Genomic DNA, 16468 nt, shown 5'->3' with positions numbered 1-16468 from the left:
ACCCTGAGTATTATTAATAACCACACAGAGGGCACCAGTGAGTGTCAGATCCAGAAGGTGAGGCAAGGACAGGCAGGCAAAGGAGTGGTGAAGTCAGCCTCCAGGAAAGAGGGGGAGGGAGAATGGGTCAGACCTGGTGCAGGCCCAGCTGCTTAAAGAGCCACCCATGCTGCCTGGGGCTGCCAGCCAGGGCTTCCCGCTGGAAGGAGAGGGCTCACACACAGACACACTCCCACTCAGCCTCTACACACAGGAGCCTGTCTGTAGCAACGACCTCCTCACCTCTCCCATCTCATCCCTCCCCCCACACCCACTCACTCATTCACTCATTGTCCCCTTCGTTCAACACAGACTGCAAAGCAGCTCTTCCAGGCCAGGCCCTGGGGTCGCAGAGAACCCAAGAAGGCCCTGTGTTCCCAGAGTGGACAGTAAAGAACCTCAAGGACCACACAGTGGCAGCAGTACTGTGACAGAGTGAAGCACAGAGGTGGGGGAACCCTGAGAAGGGACTTCCTGACTTGATCTGGAGGTGTGGAGTGGGGAGGGAGCCTGGCAACACATGTCAGAGGGGAAATTTCAGAACCTAGGTTTCAGCCAAACAGCACTTGGCATTTCCTTCCATGACAGTCACTGATCCAGGGGAGAGCAGGTAAACTAAGACCTTTACTTGCTCTCTTGTTCAATAAATTTGAACAAGGAATTGTATGGCCAGAGTTGCTATCAATAGCCATGTTAGGGACTCTTCACTGTCCTCCAGGAATCAGTCCGGATGACAGTGAAGAGAGGCTGAAAAAATCTGGGTGCTCTGCAGTGTAGTTGGGTCTGCCCTATCTTTGGGCTTCCTGTTAGATGAGCTAATAACTTTGCTTATTGTTCAAACTGTTAATGGTGGGTATAAGGGCACTGCAAGCTGAAATGACAAAGGTCAGGAAAGGCTCCATTGGGATGGGTCGTCAGCTGTGTCACAAGACCTGGGTGGTGACTTTAAGATGCACTAAGCAAAGGAAAAAGCAGGGGGCCTCTACTCGGCCCACTGAGGGAAGGCCTAGACCACACCTGCTCTGGTGTCAGGAACCTGCTCTGCTATCCTGGGGCCTGGGCCACGTGTCTTAGTGACTTGCAGCATTCTAGAATCTTCTTATCTCTCTGGTCCCTCTGGACCCCAGAGCCTGGCTCCCCAAAGCCCACTCCCTTATCCTCCACTCCAGAATTCAGGTCCTGGCTGGACACCAGCAGAATAGTTTGGTGAGGTGGTGGAAGGGAGGTGCGGGTTGGCGGGGATCAAGCAAATGGTGGGAGATAAGGCTAGAGCTGGCAGGAAGGATCTGGGATCTATGAGTGCTCTGGAATGAGGCTAGAGAGCTGAGATCTGATCCCAGAGGCAATGTGGGGGCCTAGGAGAGTTTTAAGCGGATTTCTGCTCTGGAAAGATCTCTCTGGCATCAGGAGTATGACTGAGGGCTATATTAACTAATGTGTGAATTAGTTCCTGCGAACTTCCAAAGTGGATTTGGGGCAGAATTACAAATATAGAGCAACCTAGGAGAATCCAGCTTGGGGTTGACCTGAGGGCTTGGCTGGGCCCTGGATTCTAATAAAGGTGGCCTTGTGAGTTCGGCAGCAGGCTGAATGCCTTGGCGCCTTCCCTAGGAAGGGAGGGTAGCCTCCTGAAAGCCTCATTGCACAGTCATCTGAATGCTTGCCCACTAGACAAGACCAGGTTTCTGAACAATCCCCCACGCTCTGGGCCTCAAGCAGAGATTACTCTCTGAAATGACTATGTCCACCTCCCAGCAGAAACTGCTTGTGTTATTTCCATTGCCAAATTGACTGCAAGCCCTCCTGTGCTTTGGCTTTGTGCCAGCCCCAAAGGTCTCTTGGGGATTACCTGACTGGGAAAATCCATAGGAGTCTCTAATGACGTATTTTCTGAACACTGGTTCACAAGGGGTATGAGCAAAGGTGTTGATTTGGTTACCTCTCAAGAGGGAAATGGAAAGGGACAGTATCAGAGCAGGATAGTGGGCCAAAACATGAAATTCACATAACAAAATTTACCATGTAAAATGTACAATTCAGTGGTATTTACTGCAGTCACAATATTATGTTCCCAACATCTCTATGTAGTTCCAAAACCTTTCCAATACCTAAAAGAAAATCTTGTGCCCATTAAGCAGTTAGTCCCGATCCCACCCTCCAGCCCCTGACAAGCACTAATCTGATTCTGTTTCTATGGACTTGCCAACAGTGGGCATTTCATATAAGAGGAATCACATAACACTTTTGTATCTGGCTGTCATTTAGCACAATGCATTTTCAACCCATGTAGCCTATGTCAGAACCTGAGTCCTCTTTAGGGCTCTGTAATGTTCTACTGTTTAGAAATACCACATTTTGTTTTTCTATTCATCATTTGATGGCCATTTGAGTAGTTTCCACCTCTTGGTTATAGTGAATAGTGCTGATAAGGACATCTGTGTAGAAGCATTTGTTTAAACACTCGTTTTCAATGATTTAGGATCTATACTTAGGAGAAGAATTGCTGGGTCACATGGAAATTCTATGTTCAATTTTTGAGAAAACATCAAAATGTTTTCTGGGGCTGCCTTTGGAAAGTCATGGAGAATAGAACAGAGCCCAAGTGACACAGAATCTGTAGCCTTCAGGCTACACCACACCTCACGCTAGAGTTTGGGCGAGATGAGCCAGACAAACTAGAAGTGCCATTAGCACCAGCCCCTGGCAAGCCATTTGCTCGCCCACCATGTAGTGAGTGGGGCTTCGCACCCCCACAGTTGTGAACAACTGAGAGCCAATTACCAGAAGCTGCATCTGAAGAGGTTCAGTCCTCAAGCCATTAGCCCAGAGTCTGGTCTCCTAATCACAAAAGAGCAATATGAGTCAGGAGAGCCAGACTGGATGGAACTTCCAAGGGGCAAATACTGGAAGACTTACAAAAGGGGAGCTAATTCTCCTGTGGGGGCCTCAGCCTTGTTTGCTCGCCTCCCTCCAAACCCCCACTTGGAACAGGTGTCCTTGTTAAACCCTTATTCCATGTCCTGTGGAGGAAAGATTACTGCTTTAAGTCTCAACCCACATGGCTAGGGACCTGCACTTCAAGTAGTCCTGATAGGCTGTTCCTATGGGGGGCAGACTGCATCTCAGTGTCACTGGGTCAGGACATACAACTCACAGCCACTGAAGGCCTTCTCTGCACCAGACCCTTGGTTGGGAGCCAAGGATTCAGGGAGAACACATTCACTCATGTATTGGCTCAACTGAGCCATGTGCTAAAAACCCACCCCTTCTAGGGGTTAGGTGCTGAAGATATGCCTCAGAATGGGCTACATGGAACCCTTGGCCTCATGGAGCCCACGTTCAGGAGGGAGATACAAGAAAAAATAAGATCAAATTCCATAATGAGATATCACTTCTCACCCACTAAAATGTTTATAATCAAAATGATGAATAATATAACAACTATTGGCGAGGACGTGGAGAAACTGAAACCCTTGTGCACTTCTGGTGAGAATAGAAACGGGTGCAGCCACCTTGGAAGACAATTTGATGTTATTCAGAAAGTTAAACATTGAGTCCTCATTTGACCCAGTGATTTCACTCCTAGGTATACACCCAAAATAATCAAAAACACATGTTCACCCCAGAACTGATGCATGAATGCTCACAGCCACAGCATTTACAATAACCAAAAGGTAGAAACAATCCAAACATCCATTAGCAGGTGACCGAACAAACAGAATGTGGTCTATCCATACAGTGGAATATTATTCAGCTATAAAAAGGAATAAAGTGCCGATTCATGCTTCAACTTGGATGAACCTTGAAAGCACTATGCTAAGTCAAAGAAAAGGTGACATAGAGTATGATCCCATTTACGTGTAAGAACCAGAATAGGCAAATCCATAGAAACAGAAAGCAGATTAGTGATTGCTCAGGTCTGAGGCAGACAGAAATGGGGAGTGACTGCTTAATGAGTGTGGGGTCACCCTTTGGGATAATGAAAATGTTTTGGAAATAGATAGAGGTGATGTTGCACAGCACTGTGAAAGTGTTAAATGTCACTGAGTCAATGGTTAATTTTATGTTATGTGAATTTCACCTCAATAAAAAGCAAATACATCACTTGAGTTTGATAGTGCTATGTAGGCATTGGAAGAGAATAATCAGAGAGGTAGGGGTCAGTTTTACCCAGAAGTCAATGAAGTCCCTTACAAGGTGGTGACATAGAAGCTGAGACTTTGAAGTAATGAGCTGGTCACATAAAGAGCTGGGATTAGAGCATTCCAGGTCAACAAGATGAGAAAGACTTGAGCACAGTCTTCACAGACCAGTGGGCAAGACAGAGTTGCTGAGAAGGACAGGCACAGGGCATCATAGGAACCCACAGGAGAGCACTGCATTCCATGTGGGTGATCAGTGGGGAGCAGGCAAGCACGCTGTAGGAGATGACCCCTTACCTGGATCTTGCAAAATGGATGAGAATCAACCAGGGGGACAAAGGTAGAGTAAAGTCACAAGTGCTTGAAACCATGATGGTGGCCACCACCTGAGAAAGAGCATCACCTCCTAGTCCCCGACCCTACCCCAAGGCAGCCTCAGTCATGCCACTGCTGAGTTATTGATGGGCAGGTTGTTGGTGCCCATGCGGAGTCTTGGTCCCCTTACTGGGTTGGAAAAGGTCAGGGAGAACAGAAGAGAGAAGAACAAGTCTCTTCAGAGCAGCTTTCTCCTCTGTTCTCATGACAGAGAAGAGACATAGCAGTGTGGCGTCCAGGTGAAGAGGCTGGGCCCATGTGTCACAAGTTACAAGTGTGCCACATGTATTTTTGGTGTGCAGCTAAGCCTGTGGTCCCATCCCTGTGCACGGGGTGCTAGGAGGCCTTGCCTTTGGTGCATGTATACAGCCATGAGGCCCATGCTACAGGGGACAGGCAGCCCCCAAGTTGCTGGTCAACCTTTGCAACACAAATGTTAGTCAGTCTTTTTACTCTGGGGCAAAGAAAAATATCCTCAGAAGTCTTTACCTTCAACAAGCACATGCAAGTGGTGAGTGAACTCATCATTTTTGTGATCTCTATCAAAAAGAGAATCACTGGCGAGATCTCAGGGATCATCTTATCTTTCTCCTTCACCTAACAAATGGGAAAACAGCTGCCTAGAGCAGCAATGGAGAAGCTAGATAGCATAAAAGCCACAGAGAAGGATAATGGGGCAGAATGAAGGCACCAATTTCAGAGAGAGCAGCATTTAAACCATGGCTGTACCACTCACTTGCTGTATAACACTGTCTGGGCCTCAGTTTCCCCATCTCTAAAATGGGAATAATACTATGACCTGTGAGGATTAGAGGTTATGTAATGAGAAAATCTGAACTCAGAAAATTGGACCATCCTTTACGGTTTTTAATATAATGTGTGTTCCCTAGTCCATTTGGGTAGTTGTTTAAGTGGCCTTTGTACTTGGAGCAAATGAAGAGCCTAGTAGAACAGCACCCTCTGGAGAAGCAAAGGGCCACTGAGCATCTCATCCCAAGTATATTCGAATGGGATACAGGGCACTAGGCACTGACCACTAGAAGGAGAGCTCAGAGAAAAATGAAAGAGCTACTTGTCTGACAGTCAATCTCCCTTTCAGAATCAAGGCATGTTCCGGGTCAACATCGAGGGAGCAAGGCGGAGAGCTGAAATTCACCATTCTGTTTTCTTTTGAGTGACATGGAATGCTCTTTTTGTATGCAAAGAAAAACAAAACAACCCATGCCATTGTTCTGACCTCAATTCAAAGCACTTTCGGTGGGAGCAGCTCCCTCCCACTCCAGCCCCAAGGTTGATTCCTTCACAATCCCCAGTAGCTGGCCACGCTCCAGGAAGGTTTGCCAGAGAAAATGCAGGGAGTCCAGTTACATTTGTTTTTCAGATAAACAGCAAATAATTTTGTAGTATAAGTACGTTCCAAAGATTGCATGGAATATACTTTTACTACAAAACTATTCATTGTTTATGTGACATTCAAATTTCACTGGGCAGCCTGTATCTTTATGTGCTAAAACTGGAATTCCTACGTCCAGCCAAACCAGGCAGGAGTTAGACTGGTGCCTGACCACAAATCTGGGTTACTAGGCAAATTGCAAGGGCATAAAGCCTGCCTGAGCTCCAAAAGCAGCCATCTTGTGGAGGACACTGAACAGGGAGGCAGCAGGTGCCCTGGAATCCTGACTGTGCTGGACTATGGAGGCCAGCGAAGAGATGTGATTCCACTCCACTCTGAATTCTGAAGTAGTTGGCCTTGGAAGTGGATACTTTCCAAACAACTACTCCAGACTGTCACCTGTGCCTCCCTCCCCCATGGAGGCCTACAAGTTCAGCTATGCCTGGTTTAGGAACCATCCCTGGCCAAGCAAGGCAGTGCAGCAAGATCTCACTCAACACATTCTCTGTACAACGACTGCACACGAGGCTGTCTGCTAGGTGTCACAGAGAGAGACAGGGAGTAAACAAGATACAGCCCCTACCCTCCAGAAGCCTGGAAACTGCTGTTTGTTAAGGACTGCTTCTATGCCAGACACTTTATAGGAGTCATTGTTTTCAGGCCTTGTAATAATCCTGAGGCTATTGTGATCATCTTGTTTTACAGATGCAGATAAAGAGACTCAAAAACATCAGCTGAGGGGGGGATTTCAACTCAGGTTTCTCGGACTCCAGGAGACAGCCGAGGGTGGAACTACTACACAAGGAATGTGCTGGAGATGCTTCACGGAGGGAAAGGTCGATTTACTGCCTTTGGTGTAAGGTGGCTGGCTCTGCACAACTGGAGGGCCTCTGCCTCTGGGAGGTGTGGTGGCAGCAGGGACCCCAGGTGTGCCCTGGGGAAGAGCACAGAAGATCTGCCAGAGGATAGCCACACTGGAAAAGTGGATGTTGGGACAAGAAGGAGGCTTATACTATGACATTGTTCAGACTTACATTACCTCCCCCACAAAGTGGGCACTTTTGTCATTTGGCAGCCCCAGCCGGCCCTTCGCTGGAGAATTGTCACAGCTCTTCAGATTAAAACATCACAGTTAGGAAGTGTCACCCAAGGGGCCAGTCCTCGCCCTCAGCAACAATTGCCAGACTTCATTCATTCATGCATTTGTTCCTTCAGCAGTAAACACTTCCTAAAGCACCTGCTAGTTGCGAGGTCCTACTTAGGTGGTGATGGGACGACCCTGGGTTGACAGTGAATGGCACTAGGAACGGCTCGCTAACCCTTCTCCAGGGCTTGGGTACTTCTCACGCCACTCTTTCGGACTTCGCCTATGCGGGCCAGGGCAGGAGAGATGCTCAGAGACTGCAGGAGGGTGGGCTTTGGAGCTTATGGCTGGTCAGCAGACTTCCAGAAAAGAAGGAATGTGGGACCTTGGTCCGTGACAGAATACAGGTCTCCATCCCAGAATTCCCCTGGGCAGGCCAGCTTCTGAGGGACTGTCCTGTTCCCTCCAGACTTGGCTAGAGGGGGACTCCCAGCTGGGTTCCTGGCAGTAGCCACCCTCCCGCCTCCCACCCACGCAGCGGCTAAGGGAAAGTGCCGGCCCTCCCAGGTTGGGGTTTTTGCCAGGCAGGCTCGGCGGCCCGCCCGGGTGCTTAGCTTCGCAGTCCCACACCCCTTCGTCTGCCCCCAAAGGTTGGCAGGGGCCCCCAAGCCCATGGCCAGTTCAGCAGCGCAGGAGGCTCCGCACCACTCTGTGTCCTTGACGGTGGATTTTCCCGCCTCCCATTGGCCCGGCAGGTCACGTGCTTGGCTGCCCGCCCCAGCAGGCGGCTGAGCTGCCTGCTCACCGCGGGTTCCTGCAAACCGCCACGGTCCACCGCCGGGTCCGTGCGAGTCCCTCCAACACTTCGGGGAAAGCTGGGCCTGGGCAGGCTGAACTTCAGCCGCTCCCCGCACCCGGGCCTGCCCACCGACCTTTCCACTTACCCTTTTCTTGCTCAGCACGACCTGGCCTTGCTCACTGTCTGCTTCCCTTCTAAGGGAGCCCTCTTTCTCTTTTCCCCTAGACAGCCGTGGGCCCCCTCTCACTGTTCTCCCTGCTCTCTGGAGTTCCTGTCACTGTCCATTCAATTCACTTGCCTCTGTGGGAGATGAAGGGCAGGCATCTCTGAAATGTTAATAGAGGTTGAGAAAGATCCAAGGTAGGAAACACTGTCAATCACCTGTGAGCTGTGAACACAACTGCTGACTCCTGCCAAGTGTGTTCACTGCCCTCCCCCAACCCAATGTTAGGGATAGAGAAGGGAGCAAAGCAGGATCTTTGCAGTTAAGGACCCACCAGGCCCTTAGGGACCTATCATTCTAGTGACAAAGGAAGACATGCCAGGTCTTTGCTTTCACAAGACGACCCCTTTGCATGTAGATGCAATCAGGGACATTCACTTATTTATTCATGCAAGTGTTCCTCACCAAACCATTTGTGACCTCTGTCCACCCTGGGTCCTAAACTCTGTGAGGCAATGTAAGGAAGGGAGAGAGTGATTAATCAACCCCTGTCCCAGCCTTCAAGAAGCTCAAGACCCAGTGGAGAATAAGACATGAAACATCATCTTGATACCAGAAGCCAGTAAGGGATGTACTTAGGCGTGACTAGAGTCTGGCGTTCCTCGTTCCTCTCGGGTGAAAGGTAGCCTCTAGCTGGTGACTGACATCAGCCTATTGTTCCCAGGTCCTGCTGCAGGGGCTGGCTTGCAGGACAAAAGAGGGGAGCCTCCAGCAGAGAAGGAGAGGAAGAGAGGAAGTAGGATGAGTCCCACCCAAGGAATAAAGGTCTGAGGGCCAGAGGCCTCCTGGAGACATTTCTCAAAGGGGTTTGGGACCTACCCACCAGAGCAGCGCCCCGAGAACTTGGTTGAGGTTGTGGAGTTTGTCATTTTCTAGGCTCAGGAAGGTAATGCCCACCTGTCTGCTTCCCCCAGTGAAGTCCTCAAGTGTATAGGGGACAGAGTCTGGCTTGGAGTGGAGTAGAGGAGCCTGAGCTGGTACAGTCCGCACAGCAAGGGGTGTCCCAAGGATCATGTGCAGCCCCAGGAACTGCTATTGCAGGCTCAGTGAGTTCCCTCTGGGTGCTACCCTTGGCCTTCCATCTGAGGGTACCTGGGAAACCTCCTTTCCTGTAAACTCCACCCTTGTTCAGATTTCAGTGCCAACAGAGAAGCCAAGTTTAGAAGACAGTTGCCTATGCTTTTCCTGGACCAGGGATTGTCAACTGAGGGCCTGCCACACCACCCACAGCATGCCCCACAGCTATGTTAACCCCCAGAATCACCAAAAATGGAACCCAGGAGGTATCGGGGTTTGTCAATGGGCACCAATGTACTATGGACATGTGTTATACATAAAAGCAAAATGTAATTTGGCTTAAAATAAATATGCTAAACACTGTAAATAGGAAGTACATTTCAAGTAGCAGTGATCTTGTTTGCTTTTTTGTAAGTAAGACATATTCAGGGAAATCTATTTTCAAGGTGGAAATAAACAGGCACCCCTCCAAAGATGGTTGAGTCAATGCCTTCCTTTCAGTTCCCATAAATTTACTATAGGAAGTAGAGGCCCTGGGATGCAGCCCATTGGTCTTAGAATTGAGTGCAGAAAAAAAGAAGCAGCTGCTGAATGCGGATGGAGAGAGACATGGCTGCCTACCTTCTGCATGGCACATCTGCAAAGAAGGGGCACATCAGGACAAAGAGTCCATCAGCCCTGGGTTCAAATCACCAGGCCACTTAAGAGCCATGTGACTTTAGGGAGATTCCCCAAACATCTCAGAAGTTCTGTTTCCTCCACTCTGAAATGAATATAATAATCATCCTTCCCTTACAGGGAACTTGTGAGAGTTGAATATGATAATATGTAGTAAGATATGTTCTGTGCTCAAGAAATGGGCACAATTGGTAGGATGATAGTAAATAAACGGCCCTAAAGCTACCATGTGTGGGAGTCAAGCTGAGGGCACTTTGCTCACATAATTGCCACTCTTCACGTGTTACTGAGATGAATTTCTCAAAATAAGTTTCCCAAGGGTTGGCATGGACTTAACTATACTTCACTTCCTGTCAGCCAGTTGGAGGCTGTGAGATGGGGGGTACAGAATGGATAGTCTGGGGGACAGGGGCTGCTTTGGATAATGCTTGCCCATAAAGGATGCAGTATGCAGAAGGGGCAAAGCCGCTACTGTGAGCACTGTATGTGACACATTGGCCTTGAGAAAGGAAGAAGGAGGAGCAGACACAATCCAGACCTAGACGGCCCCCAGCAGCAGTCCTGAGCTCTGGCAGCAGGAGAGGAAGAGGAGGAAGCAAGAAAGTAGCAAGTGTCTCCGCCCCAAGGGGGCGAGTGCTAGAGCCTGTCAGGAAGTGTGGAGACTGATGTGGTCCGTCACTTTGCTTCTGAGAGAGGGCTGGAGGTCTTTCTAGGGGTGCCAGACATTTGTACACAAACCCAAGAGCTTAAAACAACAGAAAATTTTTGTCTCACAATTCTAGAGGCTACAAGTCCAAGGTCATGGTGCTGGCAGTGTCGCCCTCTCTCTGGGGGATCTGGGAGAGGATCCGTCCTTGCTGCTTCTGGTGCTCCCAGGTATTGCTAGGCTGTGACCACATCACTGCAACCTCTGCCTCTGTTTCCCACGGTCTTTGCTCCCTTGTGTGCCTCTGCATTCTCTCCTCTTCTTATAAGAACGCCAGGATGGTTCCATCTGACAATCCTTAACTAATTACATTTGCAAAAAATTCTATTTTTAAATAAAGTGACATTCTGAGGCTCTGAGCCAACAAGAGTTTTGTGGATTAGGACATTATTCAACACACTACACACTCTTAACTGAAGTCTGTGCAAATGTTGGCACTTTAGAAATGACCTTTATACACATATTAGATATTATTCATGAAGATATTTGTTGATTGAGAAAAACGTACTTCAAAGTGGCTTCCATTGTCACCAAATTCCCTCCCAAAGGGGTAAGCAAAAAAACACACTCCTGCCTACCACTTGAATTGTAGGTATATAGTAGGTGCTCAATAAATACTTGCTGAATGAGGGAATACAGGGAACTCCATTTAATGGCAAAGTGGCTTTGTTCTTAGGCTAAGAGAGGCTGGCTGGCATCACGAGGTCCTGATTTCTCTAACTTTTAACAAAAAGAGTGCAAGGCGTTTTTCAGAAACAGCTGACAAATAAGAAAGTGGTCTGAGCTGAACTTCTCTGGCTGCACTGCCCACCTTTCAGGGGACTTCCTAGGGCACTATTGTATCCTAGCGTTCCAGGGAGCCCATGGAAACCCCTGTTGGAGGTTAGCCATCAACCAATGAGCGCACAGCACCAAAGCATTGACAATTGAAGTTAATTCCGTAAGATTAGCAGCTTTCTATTCTACCCAGAAGCATGTCCTGAAAGTCAGCCTATGATGCATATTATAATAGAGAGAGCAATTATTATCTTGCAAGTCAGGGTAGTGGGGAAATAACCTTTCCATTAAAGGGGTCTCATTGTTTTCAGGGTGAATATTTTGCTTTCTTTGATTTCCAAAATGGAAGCATGATACTGAAAAAGGTGTTTTTGCAATTAGGAGGAGAAGAAAAGCCCCCCAAACCATAATCTATCTGCAACTGGATCAAACCAAAAGGCTGTCCGGCCAGGGTAACTGTTGTGAAACAGATCACACTGCACTCTGGCTCACCAACTGGGGGCAGTTCCCCATGACCTTCGTGAGAGTCTAGACCATCTTCTGCTTCACCATAAAGAGCTGAATTGTATCCCCCCAGAACTGTTGAAGTCCTAACCCCAGTAACCTTATTTGGAAGTGAGCTCTTTTCAGATGATCAAGTTAAGATGAGGTCACTAAGCTAAATCCTAATCCAATATGACTGGTGTCCTCTTAGAAAGAAGAGATGTGAACACAGAAACAGATGCCCGCCTAGGGAGACACAATGCAAAGGTAGGAGTTATGCTACCACAAGCCAAGGAACTGTTAGAAGTGAGGGGGAAATCTGGAGCAGATCCCATTCCTAGTACCTTCAGAGGGACCACAGATGGCCCTGCCAGCATCCTGATCTCAAACTTCTGCCCTCCAGAACTATGAACGGACTCATTTCTGTTTCTTAAGCCACTCGGTTTGTGGTACTTTGTTAAAGCCACTCTAGCAAACTAAAGCATTCACCTTCCATCCCAGTCCTACACTCTGACTGCTCTGAAGTCTAGATGCATCCTGCACACCTACCATTGTGTGCTTTTGCTAAAGAGAGCACAGGTCTGGGTTTACCAGGACAGCCCCAGCTTATGCCTATTGTCCCAGCATAATAATGAATAGTGCCCCCCTTGCAAAGTGCTCCGGTTTGGACCACATATTCTGTGATCACCCTAGCTTTCTGTCTGTGCTAACTCCAGCTTAGAATGATCCTTTTCTAGTAAACATCTACTAGTTGGTCAAAAGCCCATCCCGAACATCACTGCTGCTATGAAATGTACCCTACCTCACCCAAGATTCCGTAAGTTCACCTTCTGAGTTCCCAGTGCAATTTGTACATCTGCAGCCTATGGCACTTATCACTATATATCATGTCAATTCAAATGTACTTTCCTCAGGTATGTCCCCTTCATGGCCTATAGCCCAGGATGTAATGAACTATTTGTGGGAGTTGGTATCCATTACAGTAATCCATTACTTGCTCCTAACCAGTGGCAGTGGGGACCATGTTAATGTCTCAGCACACAAAACAAACTTGCCAAATTTGAATGAAGAAACATCATAGGCATTTGCTTAGGTGTTTGTCCTCCCTGTAACGCTGTCATCTCTTGCCTGTCTGGCTTTGACATAATTGTTTCTGTGTCCCCTTTACCACATAATAATGTGTCTAGAACATTGGAAGTACTCAATGCCTACTTATTGAAATAGTGTTTAATTTAAGAATGTAACTCAGTGGCTGAACAACACTACGAGTCAGAAAAGTATACTGTATTTACCTCCCTCTATGAGGAAATCCTATGGAATATTGGGGTCTTCCTGAACAGGCAACACAACTGGAACGATAACAGATCTCATAGTACCTGTTCTACCAGTATGGAAATGTGATACAGTTACAGTAGTTCACAGTCCAACTAAGGTACAGTTTGCAGAAAGGGGTAGGAAATGGCCCACTTCCACCTCTGATCCAGATGACTTCCAGCAAGAGCTGTCACAGAAATGCATGACTAATAACTCCTCATGTATATTTAGCCCTTGACAGTTTATGAAAGGTTTATACTTACATAAGCTATGTAGAGTCTCACAGCACTTTAGTGAACCAGCTAAGGTGGGGGAAGGATCCCTGGGAGCTACTTTTATTTGAAAATGTCAAATGACACATCTCCAAATCCATATCTTTTTAAAAATACTGGTTGGTTGATTTTTTTGACTAACATCTTCCTAACCCTTCGCCCCCTCAGTCCCTGGTCACCACATTCTAGCAGTATTTGTCTTTCTGTGCCTGACTTATTTCACTTACAAAATATCTTCTAGGTTCATCCATGTTGCAAAAGACAAGATTTCCTTCTTTTTAAGGCTGAATAGTATTCTACTGTGTATGTACAAAGTCGTATCTTTGAAAGAGAGAAGCATGCTGTCCAGGAAAGAGCTCACATTTATAGATGAAAACAGGTTCTGGTCCCACTTCCACCGAACAATTACTACCTTGAGTTATACCCTCCCTGAGACCCAGTTTCCTAATTTGTAAAAGAGGGATGATCACCCTATTCATCTTCTAAGGTTATTGTGTATACCAGATGAGAAAAGGAATTGAGAGTTCTTCGGAAACTTGAAAACACAGGGTATGTCAGGGGCTTCCCAGTGAACCTGGAGAGAAAAGAGTGTGGTACTGGAATTAGGATAGATGTAGATAGATGTAGATCAAGGGAATAGAACTGAGAGTCCAGAAATAAACCCTCACATGTACTACATATGGTCAACCCAAGACATTGATTACACATTGCTCTGAAGATGATGTACAAATAAATGACTAGTAAGCCAAAGAAAATATGCTCAACTTCATTAGTCATCATAATATGCAAATCAAAACCACACTGAGATATCATTTCACACCCACTAGAATGTATATAATCAAAGAGAGGGACAACAACAATAAACATTGTTCCAGGCATGGCAGCACACACTTGTAGTCCCAACTACTTGGGAGGCTGAGGCAAGAGGATCACTTGAGCCCAAGAGTTTGAGGTTGCTGTGAGCTATGACGCAACAGCGCTCTACCAAGGATGTCAAAGTGAGACCCCAATTATATTAATTAATTAATGAATATAAAAACCATATATTAAAACCATTTAACTGTATGCTTTCCATAGGCGAATTTTATAGTTTGTAAATTCTATCTTAATGTTAAAAGAGAACATGCTCAATGTTCTGTGTAAGGGGAGTAGAAGGAAGAGGGTTGGAGGTTTGGGAGGCACTCAGCCTAAAAAGGTAGGTTTCTATGTGCAGGACTGAGAGTCCAAGCTGCCCTGGTACTCTATGGGCATTCTGGGGAGTCACTGATGCTTTCACTCCCCAGCACCTCAGCTTGGTTCCCATAAGCTCCCCCCTCCACATGAGGAAGGACAGATAGGTGGTCTACCACTGTCACCACCACCTCAGGTGTTTTTCTCCCTAGGGGCCCTATAGGAGGGACTGAGGTAGGAGGCCCAGAAGGTGGCTGAGATTCCATTCTGTTAACAAATAGCTTAACAAATAGCTACCCTGAAGGCTTCCACCTGAAGACTTACAGAGTTAACAGGCTTCTTTGTGGGTGTACTCAATGTCCTTTCCCCTTGATCAATTACCTCTTTGAATTGATGGCTGGAGGCTCTAACTTTGTCAGGCTCTAGCTGGGCACTCTCTCAAAGAGCTCCACTGAGGCCCTGCACCACCTGCTGGGTGGGATCCCTAGGAGGTGATTGTATTGCATCCTGCCCACTACAAACCCTGGCCAGCCTTCTCCTGGTGTTAGTTCTCCTGAATGGAGAGGAGGGATCTGGGAAGACAGTCTGGGAAAAGGTCCCCTCACCCCCCACTTCATAACTCTCAGGAGTTTGAGGCAGTGAAACAAAGAAAAGAGGGTAGTATTTGTTTTGGAAAGAACATGTGTTCTTGCTTCTTCATCCTTCTAGTTGCCCGGGACTTCTTGCTCCCTGGCTTGCCTGGGAGGCTTTCTCTCTTAAGCAGAACACAAGGCCTCCTGTCTTGGGTGGAAGCTGACCTTGAAAGGCATAATCACTTCTGAGATAACCATAGAGAACATTACCAATGAATCTGTGTTTGGGTCCCTTTAGTTCAAGCTACTTTTGGGAGGCTAATTAAGTTTTTTCCAATTGCAGCAAAATATACATAACATAAAATTAACCAATTATGGGTGCAGTTCAATAGTATTAAGTACATTCACATTGTTGGACAGCCAATTTCCAGAAATCTTCTCATCTTGCAAAACTGAAACTGTGCCCGTTAAACAACTCTCCTTTTCCCTCTCCTGGCAACCACCTGTACTTTCCGCCTCTAAGAATTCGATTATTCTAGGTACCTCTATAAGTGGAATCATACAGTGTTTGTCTTTTTGTGACCTGTTTATTTCCTTTAGCATAATGTCTTTGAGATTCATCTATATTGTAGCAAGTGTTTGAATTTTTTTACTTTTTAAGATGAATAATATTTCATTGTGTGTATAAACCACATTTTGTGTATCCATTCCCCCTTTGATGGTCAGTGAACATTTTGGTTGCTTCTATCTTTTGGCTATTGTGAATAACAATGCTATGATATGAGTATACAATTATATCTTTAGGATCCTGATTTCTATTCTGTTGGGTGTATACCCCAAAGTGGAATTTCTGGATCATATGGTAATTCTGTGTTTAATTTTTCAAGGATCCACCATACTGTTTTGCAGCAGCAATGCACGAAGTTTCTAATTTCTTTACATCCTCATTGATACTCGTTATTTTCTCTTTTTTAAATAGTAGTCATCCTGATGGGTGTGAGGCAGTAAATCACTATGGTTTTGATTTGTATTTCCCTAATGAATAGTGATGGTCAGCATCTTTTTACATGTTTATTGGCCATTTATTTGTACATCTTCTTTGAAGAAGTGTTTATTCAAGTCCTTTGCTCATTTTTAATCAAAGTTTTTTTTTGTTATTGTTGAGTTATAGGAGTTCTTTATGTAGTCTGGATATTAATCCAGTTTCCCATTGTTTTAATTACTGTACCTTTGTAATAAGTTTTGAAATCAGGAAGTGTGAGACCTCCAATGTTATTCTCATTTTTTTCTTTTTTTTGAGACAGAGCCTCAAGCTATCCCCCTGGGTAGAGTGTTGTGGCATCACAGCTCACAGCAACCTCCAACTCCTGGGCTCAAGGGAGTCTCCTGCCTCCACCTCCCAAGTAGCTGGGACCACAGGCGCC

This window comes from Otolemur garnettii, unplaced genomic scaffold (genome assembly GCF_000181295.1).
Source record: "Otolemur garnettii isolate 467f Iridium unplaced genomic scaffold, OtoGar3 scaffold00190, whole genome shotgun sequence".
NCBI lineage: Eukaryota > Metazoa > Chordata > Mammalia > Primates > Galagidae > Otolemur > Otolemur garnettii.
This window is presented reverse-complemented; position numbering follows the sequence as displayed.